Raw genomic sequence first — 19324 nt, forward strand, 5'->3', positions numbered from 1 at the left:
TAATAATAACCCTTTGATTAAGGATTTATGTCTGTCATCTTGTCAAAGTGGCTAGTTTTGTGCTTCTTTAATTTTTTATGATTATTATTGTCTCTTTTTAGTTCTATTAACAGCCTGTAAATGTATATAATTTTAATTAATATCCATTATTTAAGTATGGAAATTTAATACAACACAAAAAGTGAAAGAGAATCAAAAGTTATTTGTTTGTTAATTATTCTATTATTATGAGATTAATTTATATTTTTGGCATACTACATGTGTTTATACTAGGATTTTAAGATGCCCAGAAAAGCTCGCTACGCGAAAGGCACAAGAGTGTTGCCACCACGTCAACAACCTCCAACTGCACCTCCTACGTCTTCACGATCCGCTGATGATGACTGGCTCATCCTTCCGCCCCCCAGTAATGCTGGTGTCGCCGCAGCGGCTCCTCTCCGACCCTTTTGTCTGCCCCGAAGCGAACCAAGACCTAAGCCACAGACCGCTAATGGTGTACAAGTGACGGAACCGTGCAATGAAGACATGGACCCGGAGGCGAATGAGGTAGATTTGTTTGACGAACACATTGATAGGATGTTTGCTGCTTCTGATGCTGAAAAGCGCAAAGGACAAAAGACTACTAAGTTTTGGGATGTTGATCTCATTGGTAACAAGTGTTAAACCATACGCTTTTTTAATTGATTTGCTAATGATATTGTTATGTTTCTCACATGTTGGGCACATTGGACACATAAATAAGATTTTTTTTTCTTTTATAGATTCTGATGGAATAGTCAAGTAAGCAACAATGAATGTGAGGGAGGCTATAGAGCGGCCTCTTAATGGTAGCAAGATCATAATGAGGTTCAATGAGGAACTGCAAGCAGTCAGAAATGGAGCTAGCCTGTTGAGTGGCATTCTAGGAGCGCTGGGTTCTTATTACAAAAAATTTTCTAAGTGTGAGAAGAGTTGGGTAAAGGTGCATGGCAAAGACAATGTTTATGATGATTGCATAAAAGTAATGACTTCCGGCATTGTTTAATCATATTAAACTTTTCAACTTACAGCTACTTACAGCTGGACATTGTCGTCACAGGAGATGTTCCACTTTTAAGAAGATAGTGGTGGTAGAATCAAGAAAACATTTTTGCAATAAATGGAGAGGTCCTGGAAGGATACAAGGGGGAGGTTGTATGACACGCATTACAAACCAACTGTAACACCCTAACTTTTATAAAATACCCATTTTTATCCTTGTACTTTATTTAATTACAAATTGTATCTCAATTTTTATATACAAATACAATGTTACCTTTCAAAAACAAAGTTTAAATATTAATCTTCCTCTTATACCAAAACTGAAACTCTTAGCCCTTCTCTTTCAAAATATTACTTGTATTTTAATCCCTTTTCGAGTCTTTCGGTTACCGATTTTTCTCAACTTTTAATTTAATCTTTCAACTACTAAATCTCATCAATTTCCTCAAAATACCATATCACAAAGTCCCAAAATCATTAAAACAATCACAACTGAGCTATTTCTCATAGCCAAACCAACAAATCACAAGCAACAATAATAATTCAACATAATTTCATTCAAACTCAAACAATAATCAACCAAATCAACATTTACTTATCAAATTCACATTTAACTATTATAAAATTATCAAAACCCCACCTCCATATGAAATCAAAATAATGAAAATTTTGGAGAAGTTTTCTGATTGGGCTGTTAAAGAAGAAAACGTTAAAAATAAAAAAAAGGAGAATACGAATACTTTTACCGGATCAAATTTTTTTTATTAAAATTACATATCGCAAGAAATCGAAGTTGGAAGCTTCACAGTCATGGAGGTTCTCTCTTCCTTACTCCCGGTTCCTTTCTCTTTCTTTGTTTGCAAATGGTTCCGTGAATGAAATGAATAAGTGAAGGTGATGATTATCATTAATGAATAAGGAGGGGTTAGGTGTCATGTTATATATATATATATAGCCACATTTGATTTTCTTTTTCTTGGTTCCTTTGGCTTTGGCCAAGTATTCTTTTCTTTAACTTTAATAATAATAATAATAATAATAATAATAATAATAATAATAATAATAATAATTAATTTAATTTTTGTTTTATCAAATTATTTTTTAATAAATAATTTAAATTTAATAGAATAAGTAATAATTAAATTAAACTTCACTAAAATATATTAGCTCATAAATAGCTAATTATTTAGTTTTCAAAAATTCGGGATCTTACACCAACAAGGACACTTGAACAAAATCTTGATAACCGCTTGGAGAGAATTCCTAGAGAGCATTGGAGGTGGTTCATTGACTATCGTAATGATCCTACAGCAAAGGTATCCCATTATTTTAAGTAGTCCTCGTCTTTAATCCACCTAGTTCCAGATAAAGGCATATAATAACAACTAATTTTCAGTCTTAAAGATTAATTTATTGCATTCACGCTTTTTTGGAGTTATATACATTACTTTTCAAAAAAAGAGAAAAAGAACATATATATAAGTAATACACCAAAGTAAAAGAGAAATATAAGAACATTTAACTATTTATGGTACACTCATATGTATTCATTCTGTGTCTAACCAATCTTACTGTTGATGACATAATAGGCGAAGTGCAGGCAAAACGCGCTGAATCGAAAGAAGCAGCTTTACACGCACACTAGCGATTCTAAAAGCTTGGCTAGGGCAAGGAAAGAAGAGGTAATATAGATTTAAAATCAAGTATCGATGCCTATTATTGTCTTGAATAATTCTCTTTTTTTAAGCAAATCATTCTTCAGTTTTCATTTATAAGAAATTGATAAGTGATGCTGATTTCCAAAAAATAAATGCTGGAGCTGTTAAAATAATTTTACTATTTAAGTATAATCAATTACTCAATCCTTGAAAAATAAATAGAGCAATCATTAGATACTTAACCGATTGAGATAAAATAAATTGGTTGGTATGTAGTTTGAATATATTTATAGAGTAGAACAAGAAAAAATTATTGGAAAAAATTAAATAAGTGAAACTTATGGGATAAATTGTATTGTTACAATAAAAAAAACCAAGGGAGGAGAGTTCGTAGGGGGGAAGTATGGATCCTAAAGTACAAATGACGTGATGTCACCTACATACATGAAGAAGCTCAGAGGATTGGTGTAAGTACACTTAACTACTTATGTTGTAACGTGTTGGGCTTAATTATTAAAATGTCTTAAGTATGCTATATTCCTAATATGATTGTGTATGCTTATTTATGTTTGTAGGAAAAATATCTAAGATTGAGCAGCTTGATGAAACTACGATAATATTGTCTGCAAATGATTCCCTTGCCCAAGCTCTCGGTAAAGAGCGCTCGGGTAGAGTGCGTGGCATAAGTTTTGGGATGACACCAAGTCAACTCTTTCGTCCGAGTTTGCAGCTGCCGATGGATAGAGATTAAACAGAAGAGGATCAAAGGATGCTATTTGAACTACAGGCGGAAGTGGCAGCCGAGAAATTGAGAAGGAAGGCAATGGATGATGAAGTAGCAGCAGAAAAATTGAAAAGGAAGGCAAAGGAGGATGAAATAGCAGCAGAGAAAACAAAGAGACATGCATTAGAGAGTGTGCTAAGTTATGTAGTCCAACAGCAAGGTGGAGAGCTGCCACCAGACATCGCTGCACGGATGAATTCTTTGAATGGATATGGTAGGAAATAGAAATTAGGATGTGATAGTTTATTTTTTAGTATATGTTTTGTTTATGTTACTATGAAGCATTAATTATTAGCCAAATACTTTACTTTTTTGGTTGACTATTGAAATACTTTATTGATATTACAATAAATATGTTAGTTTTTTTTTTTTTTTTGCAGTTAAATATTCATGAGTCTTTTGCTTGCAATATAGAATTTTAGAGGGGAACGATAAGATTTTTAAAATAAAAAAATACTCCATAAAATTAAGAAATACTCTCAGGTTAATAAAATAAATCAAAATAAATTTTTGAATTAAAAAAAATAGCACGCGTAACAATAAAACCGCCACAACTAAAAACCATATAAAAACGTAGGGAGCGAATAGCGGTGGTTTAAATACGTCGCAAATAAGATGGCTAAGTCTCTCTTGGTGATATAGCGGCGATTATAAACCGCCGTAAAACCAATGTCGCAAAATAATTGATTTGCTGCGGTTACGCCAGCGGTTGCTAGAAACCGTCGCAGAATATCATTCCCGCGCCCTTATGCACTGCGTTTGTAGTTTCGCTGGCATTATGTTTAGCGGCAGTTTTAAACCGCCGTAAATTGGCAATTAAACCGCCGCTATCTTCCATTCATCTTGTAGTGTGTGTGCTTAAACTTATGAAATGGTATGGTGAAAGTGAAGTGAAATAGTGTTAGTTTTAAAATCTTATCGTTCTCACAATACATAGCAACTTCCATTATGCTCAAACAATGTTGATTCTACCATGTGTTATCTTTAATTCTTTATATAAGAATATAAACGAGAAACAAACTAATATTAACTTTTATGCTTGCAGCAACAACTTTTACAAGTACTATTCAGCATTCCCAAGGCATAACTACCAAAATAAACCATTAATACAACTTCTAGACTGAAGTATTCATATGGTCACAACTAATTAGGTTTAAGCCAAAACAATGTAAATAGAAAATTCCAGCTCAATAACAAATTATTCAAGGTTTAGTGATGATAATCAGTAACAAATTTATCTCTGTGATGATTTTCAGCAACAAAAAAATACCTTACTGATATTTTCAGTAACAAATTATTCAAGATTCAGTGATGATAGTGACAAATTCATGTTGATGATGATTTTCGGCAACAAAAAGACTAGTTCATTGATATTTGTAGCAACAAAATAAAAAAAAGGAAAGAGAGAGGAGTAACTAATTTTTGATTGAGCACTATCAATTGAAGGGACAGCGGTAGCACAGCAGCAACAAAGCGACGGTGACACTGCAGTAGCGGAGCAATGGTAGTGCAAGCAAGAGGAGTGGCAGTAGCGCAAGTGTGAGGAGCAACAATGACGTGAACGTTAGGCGCGACAACGACACGACAACAACAGAGTGACGGCGGCACGAGTAAGAGGTGCAACGGTAGTGCAAGCAAGAGGAGTGATAGCGTCACGACCGTGACGGAGCGATAATGGCAGCGGAGAATGAAGGTTGAAGTGTGCGAGGTAAATTTGGGGGTAAAATGAGGGTCGGTGAAATAGTAAATTTGGGAAAAATGAGGGAGGCACAGGAAGTTTGGGAGGAGCATGTTTTTATTGATAAAAATCTACGGCAACTGTGTCGATTTTAATTTGACAAAAAGGAACAACCTAACCGTCAATTTTGTACATTAAATCTACATTAGTTATTCGATTTTGAAAAGTGATATTGATCATTCAAATTTATCGATGGTAAGACGGTGTTGATATTTTAAATACTAAAATAGATGCTGTGTTCGTCAATTTTAAAGAAAAAGTATTCTCCACCCACAGTTCGTCGATAATGTGACGATAATAGTAGAATAATTTTAATATCATCAAAATAATTGATGAGCGGATATTTTATACGCTTTTTGGGGGTAATTTCATGTAGATTTTAGCATGTTTCAGTTAGTTTTTAGTAGAATATTATTAGTTTTTAGGCAAAAATCATATTTCTGGACTTTACTATGAGTTTGTGTGTTTTTCTGTGATTTCAGGTATTTTCTGGCTGAAATTGAGGGAGCTGAGCAAAAATCTGACTTAGGCTGAAAAAGGACTGCTGATGTTGTTGGATCCTGACCTCCCTGTACTCGAAATGGATCTTCTGGAGCTACAGGAGTCCAATTGGCGCGCTCTCAACGGCGTTGGAAAGTAGATATCCAGGGCTTTCCAGCAATATATAATAGTTCATACTTTGAGCGAGGATAGACGACGTAACTTGGCGTTGAACGCCAAGTACATGCTGCTGTCTGGAGTTAAACGCCAGAAAAACGTCATTATCCGGAGTTGAACGCCCAAAACACGTCATAATCTGAAGTTTGACGCCAAGAAAGGCCTCTACACGTGGAAAGCTTTAGTCTCAGCCCCAGCACACACCAAGTGGGCCCCAGAAGTGGATTTCTGCACCAATTATCTTAGTTTATTCATTTTCTGTAAACCTAGGTTACTAGTTTACTATTTAAACAACTTTTACAGACATTTCTTGTACCTCAGGACAATTTCAGATCTGAACTACATACTTTGTGACGGCATGAGTCTCTAAACTCCATTGTTGGGGGTGAGGAGCTCTGCAGCGTCTCGATGATTTAATACAATTCCTTTGTTTTCCATTCAAACACGCTTGTTCCTATCTAAGATGTTTATTCGCGCTTAACTGTGAAGAAGGTGATGATCCGTGACACTCATCACCTTCCTCAATCCATGAACGTGTGCCTGACAACCACCTCCGTTCTACATCAGATTGAATGAATATCTCTTAGATTCCCCAACAGAATCTTCGTGGTATAAGCCGGATTGATGGCAGCATTCATGAGAATCCGGAAAGTCTAAACCTTGTCTGTGGTATTCCGAGTAGGATTCCGGGATTGAATGACTGTGACGTGCTTCAAACTTTAACCTGCTGGGCGTTAGTGACAGACGCAAAAGAGGGATTCTATTCCAGTAGGAGCGGGAACCAACCGGTGATTAGCCGTACTGTGACAGAGTGCGTGAGCATAGTTTTCACTGCGAGGATGGGAAGTAGCCACTGACAACGGCGACGCCCTACATAGAGCTTGCCATGGAAGGAACTTGCGTGTGAGAAGAGGATTTCAAGGAGAAGTAGAAATTCAAAGGACAAAGCATCTCCAAAACTCCAACATGTTTCTCATTACTGCACAACAAGTAACTCTATTATTTTAACTTACAATTTTATGAAATTTGTAGTTTGGCTTTTTACAAATAAATCCAAATAACTTCTTTAGTCTCCTGACTAAGATTAATAAAATAAGTATTGATTGCTTCAAACCAATAATCTCCGTGGGATCGACCCTTACTCACGTAAGGTATTACTTGGACGACCCAGTGCACTTGCTGGTTAGTTGGACGAAGGCTCTATTATCATATTCTATAAAGAGATACAATTTCGTCCACCAAGTTTTTGGCGCCGTTGCCGGGGATTATTGAGTTTGGACAATTGAAGGCTTATTTTATTTCTTAGATTAGGAATAATTTATTTTTATTTTTATTCTTATTTTTATTGTTATAGAGTCATTAAATCTTGATAGGATAGTTTCTTTTCAAAAATTTCTTTTCAAAATTTATTATTTTCTTTTAATTAATTGCTAATCTTCGTGAGTTTTAGTGTCTTGTTCTAAGTTTGGTGTCAATTGCATATCTCATATTTTTCTTTAAAATTTTCGACTTGTGTTCCTTTTAAAGCATTAATTGGAATATCTGCATCAAGTGTCATATTTATTCCCAATTGGCTAAAGCATTGGTTTATATTCTTGATAAGGGAGCACCAATACTTTTGAAAATCTTTTTCAAAAATAATTTTTCTTGATTTAATCTTGTGCCAAACTCTAAGTTTGGTGTTTTATTGTTAATCTTTTTATAATTTTCGAAAATTTATTTTGATTTTCTAAAAATTTTAAGTTTGGTGTTCTTCCTTGTGTTCTTGGTGTTCTTGTGAATATTCAAAGTGTTCTTGAGTTTTTCTTGTGTCTTGATCTTAAAATTTTTAAGTTTGGTGTTCCTTGGTGTTTTCCCTCCAAAAATTTTCGAAAATAAGGAGCACTAGATCTAGAAATTTTAAGTCTTGTGTCTTTTGTGTGCTTTTCTCTTTCATCATAAAATTCAAAATTCAAAAATTTTATTTTTTCCAACTACTTTTTCGAAATTTTTCTTAAAATTTTAGATTTTAATTTCATTTCTTTTCAAAAAAAAATATATATATATATATTTTTAACTTCTTTTTCTTTATTCCATTTTTTATTTATTCCATTACTATAAAATAAATAATTCTCAACATATAAATTCTCAACTTGTATTCCATTATGGAAGTAAGTATGAATGGACAGTCCAAGAGGACTCTGGGGTCATATGCTAACCCCACTACTGCTTCATATGGGAGTAGTATCTGTATACCCTCCATTGGAGTTAGTAGCTTTGAGCTGAATCCTCAGCTCATTATCATGGTGCAGCAAAACTGCCAGTATTCTGGTCTTCCACATGAAGAACCTACAGAGTTTCTGGCACAATTTCTGCAAATTGCTGATACAGTACATGATAAGGAAGTGGATCAGGATGTCTACAGATTACTACTGTTTCCATTTGCTGTAAAAGATCAAGCTAAGAGGTGGTTAAATAACAGCTGTCAGAAAAATTCCTGAATCACTATTTCCCTCCAAAACGGATGACACAGCTAAGGCTAAGCATCCAAGGCTTCAAACAAGGAGATAATGAATCCCTTTATGATGCTTGGGAGAGATACAGAGAGATGCTAAGAAAATGCCCCTCCGAAATGTTTTCAGAATGGGTGCAATTAGACATCTTCTACTATGGGCTTACAGAAAAAGCTCAGATTTCTCTAGACCACTCAGCTGGTGGATCTATACATATGAGAAAAACAATTGAGGAAGCTCAAGAGCTCATTGATACAGTTGCCAGAAATCAGCATCTGTACCTAAACAGTGAATCTTCCACGAAAGAAGAAGCTAAAACAGTAACTGCAGAACTCAGTCCGGTGGATCAGGCTAACGAATTCAATCAGCAATTAGACTTTCTAACTCAGCAGCTAGCCGAATTCAAGGAAATATTACAGGAAACAAGAATGGCTAACAGAAACATGGAAGTACAATTAAAACAGACAGAAAAGCAACTGTCAAAACAAATAGCAGATGAATGCCAAGCAGTTCAATTAAGAAGTGGGAAAACATTAAATACCTCACTTCAAGGCAGCAAGAAGACAGGAAATAAACAAATAGCTACTCAAAATCCCTCTGAGGACAAGCAGAGCCCAGAAAGGGATAAAGCTGGCGCTGAACGCCCAAACCATGCTCATTCCTGGCGTTCAACGCCAGAAACAAGCATGGATCTGGCGTTGAACGCCCAAAAGGAACATGGTTCTGGCATTCAAACGCCAGTGACAAGCAAGGAGGTGGCGTTTAACGCCACCCCAGCTTCCACTCCTGGTATTCAAACACCAGTGGGTGATCAGTCACATACAAGTGCTGATAACAATCCTTCTAAAAAGGCTTCCCAATCCACTTCTGTAGGTAATAAACCGGCAGCAACTAAGGTTGAGGAATACAAAGCCAAAATGCCTTATCTTCAAAAACTCCGCCAAGCGGAACAGGATAAGCAATTTGCCCGCTTTGCAGACTATCTCAGGACTCTTGAAATAAAGCTTCCGTTTGCAGAAGCACTTGAGCAAATACCTTCTTATGCTAAGTTCATGAAAGAGATCTTAAGTCATAAGAAGGATTGGAGGGAAACTGAAAAAGTTTACCTCACTGAAGAATGCAGTGCAGTCATTCTGAAAAGCTTACTTGAGAAGCTTAAAGATCCTGGGAGCTTTATGATACCATGCACGCTAGAAGGTGTTTGTACCAAGCAAGCTTTATGCGATCTTGGGGCAAGTATCAACCTAATACCTGCATCTACTATCAGAAAGCTTGGTTTGACTGAAGAAATCAAACCAACCAGGATATGTCTTCAACTTGCTGATGGCTCCATTAAATATCCATCAGGCGTGATTGAAGACATGATTGTTAAGGTTGGGCCATTTGCCTTTCCTACTGACTTTGTGGTGCTGGAAATGGAGGAGCACAAGAGTGCAACTCTCATTCTAGGAAGACCTTTCCTAGCAACTGGCCGAACCCTCATTGATGTCCAAAAAGGGGAAGTGACCTTGAGAGTCAATGAGGAGGAGTTCAAGTTGAATGTTGTTAAAGCCATGCAACATCCAGATAACCCAAATGACTGCATGAGTGTTGATATTATTGACTCTCTGGTAAGAGAGGTCAATATGGCTGAGAGTCTCGAATCAGAGCTAGAGGACATCTTTAAAGATGTTCAGCCTGATTTGGAGGAATCAGAGAAGATAATAGAACCTCTGAAAATCCCTCAAGAAGAGGAGAAACTTCCAAAACCCGAGCTCAAACCATTTCCACCATCCCTGAAATATGCATTTCTGGGAGAAGGTGAAACCTTTCCTGTAATTATAAGCTCTGCCTTAGAGCCACAGGAAGAGGAAGCACTAATTCAAGTGCTAAGGACGCACAAGACAGCTCTTGGGTGGTCCATTAGTGATCTTAAGGGCATCAGCCCAGCCAGATGCATGCACAAAATCTTGTTGGAGGATGACGCCAAGCCAGTGGTTCAACCACAAAGGCGGCTGAACCCAGCTATGAAAGAAGTGGTGCAAAAAGAGGTCACTAAATTACTAGAGGCTGGGATTATTTATCCTATTTCTGACAGCCCCTGGGTGAGCCCTGTTCAAGTTGTCCCTAAGAAGGGTGGCATGACAGTGGTTCATAATGAAAAAAATGAACTGGTTCCTACAAGGACAGTTACAGGGTGGCGTATGTGCATTGATTACAGAAGACTCAATACAGCCACTAGAAAGGATCATTTTCCTTTACCATTCATAGACCAGATGCTAGAAAGACTAGCAGGTCATGAATACTACTGCTTCCTGGATGGATATTCAGGTTATAATCAAATTGCAGTAGATCCCCAGGATCAGGAGAAAACGGCATTCACATGCCCATCTGGAGTATTTGCATACAGAAGGATGCCATTTGGCCTGTGCAATGCACCTGCAACTTTTCAAAGGTGCATGCTCTCTATTTTCTCTAATATGGTGGAAAATTTCTGGAAGTCTTCATGGATGACTTTTCAGTATTTGGAGACTCATTCAGCTCCTGCCTTAACCATTTAGCACTTGTTCTGAAAAGATGCCAAGAGACTAACCTGGTTTTAAACTGGGAAAAATGTCACTTTATGGTGACTGAAGGAATTGTCCTTGGGCACAAAATTTCGAACAAGGGGAGCTAAGGTAGAAGTAATAGAAAAATTACCACCACCTGCTAATGTTAAGGCAATCAGAAGCTTTCTGGGACATGCAGGGTTCTATAGGAGGTTTATAAAGGATTTTTCAAAAATCGCCAAACCTCTGAGCAACCTGCTAGCTGCAGACACGCCATTCATCTTTAATGAAGAGTGTCTGCAGGCATTTGAAACTCTGAAAGCTAAATTGGTTACTGCACCAATCATCTCTGCACCAGACTGGACATTACCATTTGAACTAATGTGTGATGCCAGTGACCATGCCATTGGTGCAGTGTTGGGACAAAGGCATGACAAGCTTCTGCATGTCATCTACTATGCCAGCCGTGTGCTAAATGATGCACAAAAGAATTACACAACCACAGAAAAAGAGCTACTTGCAGTGGTTTACGCCATTGACAAATTCAGATCCTACTTAGTAGGATCAAAAGTGATTGTGTACACTGATCATGCTGCTCTTAAATATCTACTCACAAAGCAAGATTCAAAACCCAGACTCATCAGATGGGTGCTGCTTCTGCAAGAGTTTGATATAGAAATAAGAGACAGAAAAGGGACAGAAAATCAAGTAGCAGATCACCTGTCCCGAATAGAACCAGTGGAAGGGGCGTCCCTCCCTCTCACTGAAATTTCTGAAACCTTTCCGGATGAGCAATTACTAGCCGTCCAGGAAGTGCCATGGTTTGCAGACATTGCAAACTACAAGGCAGTGAGATTCATACCCAAAGAGTACAGTAAGGTGCAATCAAAGAAATTAATCACAGATGCAAAATACTATCTTTGGGATGAACCATATCTCTTTAAGAGATGTGCAGACGGAGTAATCCGTAGATGTGTGCCTAAAGAAGAAGCACAGAGGATCCTTTGGCATTGCCATGGATCACAGTATGGAGGACATTTTGGAAGTGAACGAACAGCCACAAGAGTCCTCCAGAGTGGCTTCTACTGGCCTACTCTCTATAAAGATTCTCGAGCATTTGTGCTTAACTGTGATAGTTGCCAGAGATCAGGCAACCTGCCTCACAGTTATGCCATGCCTCAACAAGGAATCTTGGAAATTGAGTTGTTTGATGTATGGGGCATTGACTTCATGGGACCTTTCCCGCCATCATACTCAAACACTTATATTCTGGTGGCAGTGGATTATGTATCCAAATGGGTGGAGGCTATTGCAACACCCACTAATGACACTAAAACAGTGTTAAAATTCCTCCAGAAACATATCTTCAGCAGATTTGGTATCCCTAGAATATTAATCAGTGATGGGGGCACTCATTTCTGTAATAAACAGCTCTACTCTGCTCTAGTACGTTATGGAGTCAACCACAGGGTGGCTACTCCATATCACCCACAAACTAATGGGCAGGCTGAAGTCTCAAATAGAGAACTTAAGAGAATCCTGGAACGGACTGTAATTAACCGTAGAAAGGATTGGGCAAGAAGCTTGGATGATGCTCTGTGGGCATATAGAACAGCATTCAAGACCCCCATAGGGACCTCTCCATACCAGCTCGTGTATGGAAAGGCATGTCACTTGCCAGTGGAACTGGAACACAAGGCCTATTGGGCAACCAGATTCCTGAACCTTGATGCCAAGTTAGCTGGAGAAAAACGATTGCTCCAGTTAAATGAGCTAGAGGAATTTAGACTCAATGCTTTCGAAAATGCAAAAATTTACAAAGAGAAAGCAAAAAGATGGCATGATAAGAAATTGTCATCCAGAGTCTTTGAGCCAGGACAGAAAGTCCTGCTATTTAATTCAAGGCTCAAATTATTCCCTGGGAAATTAAAATCCCGGTGGAGAGGTCCATATGTAATCACAAGCGTATCACCATATGGATACATAGAACTTCAGGATAGTGACTCTAACAAAAAGTTCATTGTTAATGGACAAAGAGTTAAACACTATCTTGAAGGTAATCTCGAGCAAGAATGCTCAAAACTGAGACTTAATTGAAGATCAGTGATAGTCCAGCTAATGACATTAAAGAAGCGCTTGCTGGGAGGCAACCCAGCCATGTACAAAGTTTAAATACTAATTAAATAAATTTTCTTTCTTTACAGGTTTAGGTCTAAGTATCTTCAAAGGTGAAATAGCAAATTTACTGAAGTCCCAAGAGTTACAGAGAAATTTGGAAGCTCACTGGCATGAAAAAGCCAGTAAGAAACACTTTGGGCGTCAAACGCCCAAAAGAAGCACCTACTGGGCGTTTAACGCCAATAAGGGTAGCCTTCTGGGCGTTAAACACCAGAAAGGAGCATCTTCTGGGCGTTAAACGCCAGAAAGATGCACCTTCTGGGCGTTTAACGCCAATCTGCTAGCATTCTGGGCGTTTAGAAAAACGCCCAGTAAAGAAGGACTTCCTGGCGTTCAACGCCAGAAAGAAGCATCACATGGGCGTTGAACGCCCAGGAGAAGCAACATGTGGGCGTTAAACGCCCAAACCATGCACCATGTGGGCGTTTAACGCCAGGATGGTGGGAGGAGGTACAATTTCGTTTTTCTTTGCATTTTTTCAAAATTTTTATGTTTCAATTCTTGATTTCTTGCATAAACATATTTCAAATTATCACTTTCAATTTCAAAAAGTTTATCCTAATTTCTAAAATCCAATGATTGCAAATATTTTAGATTTATCTTAACCCAAAAGAACAAATGGCTTTCCAATTCAATCCATCATCTTTTCAAATTTGTTTTCAACACATCAATTATCTTTTACAATCTTTTTCAAAATTAAATTTCAAATCTATCTTTTAAATTATAATTCATATCTTTTTCTTTTCAAAATTATATCTTTTTCTGCTCATATCTTTTAAAATCATCTCTTCTATCTTATCTCTTTCTTATTTTTTTTCGAAAATTTTCCCACCCCCCCTCCATATTTATTGTGTTCGGCGTCCCCTCACCATCACCATTCCACAATTGCTCTCCTTCTATCCCTCTTCTTTCTTCTCCTTTGCTTGAGGACAAGCAAAACTCTAAGTTTGGTGTGCTTATCCGTGATCACAAAAACATACTCACTTAAGATCATGGCTCCTAAAGGAAAGCAAACCGCCCCAAGAGGGAAGAAAGAAAGCGCTCCAAAGCCACTTTGGAATCAAGGGAAGTTCTTAACTAAAGAACATTCAGACCATTACTACAAGATAATGAGTCACAGATCAGTGATCCCGGAAGTCAGATTTGATCTGAAAGAAGATGAATATCCGGAGATCCAAGAGCAAATTCGAAACAGGAATTGGGAAATTCTGGCCAATCCTGAAACGAAAGTGGGGAAGAACATGGTTCAGGAATTTTATGCTAATCTATGGCAGACAGAAAGGCAAAGAATCATTGGAGCTGCTCTCTTTGACCATAAGACCCTAGTCAGAGGGAAGATCATTCATACCAATTCTGACAGGATCAGGGAGATATTCAAGATTCCTCAACTAAAAGATGACCCAGACTCCTTTAATAGGAGAATGATGAGGGTCAATAAAGGGCTGGACAAGGTTCCGGAGGACATATGCATCCCTGGAGCCAAGTGGACTACCAGTACAACTGGCATCCCAGTTCAACTCAAAAGAGAAGATTTAAAACCAGTAGCTAGAGGCTGGCTGGATTTCATTAGTCGTTCCATATTGCCCACCAGCAACCATTCTGAAATTACCATCAAAAGAGCTGTCATGATTCACTGCATCATGTTGGGAAAAGAAGTGGAAGTCCATCAGCTGATCTCCTGTGAGCTATATAAAATAGCAAACAGGAATTCTAAGGACGCCAAATTGGCTTATCCAAGCCTAATTTCTATGCTTTGCAAAGATGCTGGAGTAAAGATGGGAATAACTGAATATATCCCAATTGAAAAGCCCATTACTGGAACATCAATGATCAGGCAACAGCAACAAGAGGATCCTGCCAGAAGGAGAGCACAAGAAGCCCTCCCAGAACTGCCCCAATTCGAATATTGGGAACAGCTTGAGGCTTCTATTTCCAGATTGCAAGAAGCTATGGATCAAATAAAGGAAGAACAGAATAATCAAGGTAGCATGATTTGCAAACTGCTCAAAGAACAAGAAGAGCAAGGGCGTGATATAAGGGAGCTGAAGCGCCAAAAATTAATCCTTGAACCACACCCCAAAGAATTAGAGGAGCATCCACTCCTCAAAACAACAGGTTGCTGAGTTCCAATTTTTCTGTTTTAACTTAGGGATAATTATTCCTTTTAGAAATTGACCTTAGAAGATATTTAGTAGTAATTAGGATGTCTATTTTGATTTTATTTCCAATTAAGCTATAATTTATTTTTCTCATCATCATTAGGCATGAATAAAGTAGTAGATTTTCTTTTAGAATAAAGAAGTAATTTATATCTTTCGAGTTCTTAATAATAAAATTTATAATTAATTATATGTGGTGGCAATACTTTTTGTTCTCTGAATCAATGCTTGAACAGTGCATAATATGTACTTTGAATTTGATGAATATTGGCTCCTGAAAGGATGAGGAACACGAAAAATATTGTTGATGATCTGAAAGATCATAAAATTGATTCTTGAAGCAAGAAAAAGCAGTCAAAAAAAAAACACAATATTCACAAGCCATGGGCACTAGCCAAGAATAAAAAGGATCCAAGGCTTTGAGCATCAATGGATAGGAGGGCCCAAGGAAATAAAATCCAGGCCTAAGCGGCTAAACCAAGCTGTCCCTAACCATGTGCTTGTGTCATGAAGGTCCAAGTGAAAAGCTTGAGACTGAGTGGTTAAAGTCGTGATCCAAAGCAAAAGAGTGTGCTTAAGAGCTCTGGACACCACTGACTGGGGACTCTAGCAAAGCTGAGTCATAATCTGAAAAGGTTCACCCAGTTATGTGTCTGTGGCATTTATGTATCCGGTGGTAATACTGGAAGACAAAGTGCTTAGGGCCACAGCCAAGACTCATAAAATGACTGTGTTCAAGAATCAACATACTACACTAGGAGAGTCAACAATACTATCTGAATTCTGAGTTCCTAAGGATGCCAATCATTCTGAAAATTTAAAGATACAGGGAGATGCCAAAACTATTCAGAGACAAAAAGCTACAAGCCCCGCTCATCTAATAAGAATCTGAGCCTCATTTAAAACTCGAGAATATTATTATTTCTTTATTTCTGTTAGAACCTATTTTATTCATCTAGTTGCTTGAGGACAAGCAACAGTTTAAGTTTGGTGTTGTGATGAGCGGATATTTTATACGCTTTTTGGGGGTAATTTCATGTAGATTTTAGCATGTTTCAGTTAGTTTTTAGTAGAATATTATTAGTTTTTAGGCAAAAATCATATTTCTGGACTTTACTATGAGTTTGTGTATTTTTCTGTGATTTCAGGTATTTTCTGGCTGAAATTGAGGGAGCTGAGCAAAAATCTGACTTAGGCTGAAAAAGGACTGCTGATGTTGTTGGATCCTGACCTCCCTGCACTCGAAATGGATCTTCTGGAGCTACAGGAGTCCAATTGGCGCGCTCTCAAAGGCGTTGGAAAGTAGACATCCAGGGCTTTTCAGCAATATATAATAGTCCATACTTTGAGCGAGGATAGACGACGTAACTTGGCGTTGAACGCCAAGTACATGCTGCTGTCTGGAGTTAAACGCCAGAAAAACGTCATTATCCGGAGTTGAACGCCCAAAACACGTCATAACCTGAAGTTTGACGCCAAGAAAGGCCTCTACACGTGGAAAGCTTTAGTCTCAGCCCCAGCACACACCAAGTGGGCCCCAGAAGTGGATTTCTGCACCAATTATCTTAGTTTATTCATTTTCTGTAAACCTAGGTTACTAGTTTACTATTTAAACAACTTTTACAGACATTTCTTGTACCTCATGACAATTTCAGATCTGAACTACATACTTTGTGACGGCATGAGTCTCTAAACTCCATTGTTGGGGGTGAGGAGCTCTGCAGCGTCTCGATGATTTAATACAATTCCTTTGTTTTCCATTCAAACACGCTTGTTCCTATCTAAGATGTTTATTCGCGCTTAACTGTGAAGAAGGTGATGATCCGTGACACTCATCACCTTCCTCAATCCATGAACGTGTGCCTGACAACCACCTCCGTTCTACATCAGATTGAATGAATATCTCTTAGATTCCCCAACAGAATCTTCGTGGTATAAGCCGGATTGATGGCAGCATTCATGAGAATCCGGAAAGTCTAAACCTTGTCTGTGGTATTCCGAGTAGGATTCCGGGATTGAATGACTGTGACGTGCTTCAAACTTTAACCTGCTGGGCGTTAGTGACAGACGCAAAAGAGGGATTCTATTCCAGTAGGAGCGGGAACCAACCGGTGATTAGCCGTACTGTGACAGAGTGCGTGAGCATAGTTTTCACTGCGAGGATGGGAAGTAGCCACTGACAACGGCGACGCCCTACATAGAGCTTGCCATGGAAGGAACTTGCGTGTGAGAAGAGGATTTCAAGGAGAAGTAGAAATTCAAAGGACAAAGCATCTCCAAAACTCCAACATGTTTCTCATTACTGCACAACAAGTAACTCTATTATTTTAACTTACAATTTTATGAAATTTGTAGTTTGGCTTTTTACAAATAAATCCAAATAACTTCTTTAGTCTCCTGACTAAGATTAATAAAATAAGTATTGATTGCTTCAAACCAATAATCTCCGTGGGATCGACCCTTACTCACGTAAGGTATTACTTGGACGACCCAGTGCACTTGCTGGTTAGTTGGACGAAGGCTCTATTATCATATTCTATAAAGAGATACAATTTCGTCCACCAATAATCGATGTCTTGGCTATCGATTTTAATATTTTATTCTTAATTATCTTTTTTAAAACATATCGACAACAAGCTATCAAAAAATATCGACAGAAAAATTGACTGTCCATTTTTAGCATTAAAAATACACTGTTCTTTGTAGTGCGTGCAATAGAATTATTTGAGACGGAAAAAATAGAAGGCAATTGTGAACATATATGATGATTAGGATGAGTCTTACAACAAAATTCATAGACTTTTGCAAGCGCTCCAGTAATGACTCCCAGGGATCATTGCTGATCTCCAGGCTATGTCGTACTATCACAACATGTCAGGATCAACATTAGTGAATATCCGTTCCATTCTCTGTCTATGCCATGTAATCTTGCTCTCTGGCTATTGCGGTGATATGGCTCTCAATAGTTCTACCATCCATCCTATGTCGATCGATCACTGATCTAGAAATCATGTAGACAACTATTGAACAGGTTTTGATCTGTATGCAACCCAAGATGATATGCTATATCTTAGAGTGGTGATGATACGCTCACCCTATAGTAGGTGGAATGCACATGTCTCTGGACACTATCTCTTCACAAATACAAATATTAAGGTGTTGTCGAAACAAAAAATCCCTAAGCATCTCCACATATTCAAACCATCCTTCATGAGGTACGACAACAAAATCTCTAAAGGTGCCATGCTATGGCTAATCTGCCTAGAATGAAGCACCCTGCGATGCAAACTATGATTGAACTTTAGTTTCATAACCAAAAAAAAAAAAAAAAACAAACATGTGACATTCAAAATAACTAACGCTAGTGACACAAATAAACTAACTAGGATTTTTTGGAAGGAATAAATAAATATAAAATAAAATATTAAAAATATCCTAATTAACGATTTTGATTTTTTTAAAATAAATAAAATAAATATTTCCTAACAATATATTATCATGTCACAAAAGTCTAATGAATTCAAATCAATTAGAATAAAATTATTAAATAAGATAAAACTAACTAACAAACAACCCTAACACACTATTTCTAATAAATGTCTTTTGTAAAAGGATTATTAGCACACCTAAACTAACAAATTCAACTTAATAACAAAACATTATTTTCTAAGCTAAACTTCAATCATTATCATCTAACTTAAACTAACAAAATAAGTTTAATAATAATAACATTAAAATATTCAAATAATTTGATTACCAATCTCACGATTCAGTACTCCGACAGTGTATATAATCGCATTCAACTAGTTGATGTTGATGACACGTGCTTGTGTCACCGTCAATTATCTAAAAACCAACAAGAAGAGCAGAGAAAAGGGAATTTCTCTAGAAAAACTTTGAAAGGAACTTAAGAGCAAATTAAATGAAGCTCCATCTCGTATGCGGTCGAGTATATATATATATGAGCGGATGGACCTCTGTTCACAGGTATTTTGTCCTCACAATGGACCAGATAGTTATGTTCGTATTTTGTTTTTACCATGAATGAGATACATTTAAATTAATCCCATTTCTTATAGAAAGAATTTTAAGTATATTAAATATACTGTG

Source organism: Arachis hypogaea, chromosome 2, assembly GCF_003086295.3.
Source record: "Arachis hypogaea cultivar Tifrunner chromosome 2, arahy.Tifrunner.gnm2.J5K5, whole genome shotgun sequence".
NCBI classification, from domain to species: Eukaryota; Viridiplantae; Streptophyta; class Magnoliopsida; order Fabales; family Fabaceae; genus Arachis; species Arachis hypogaea.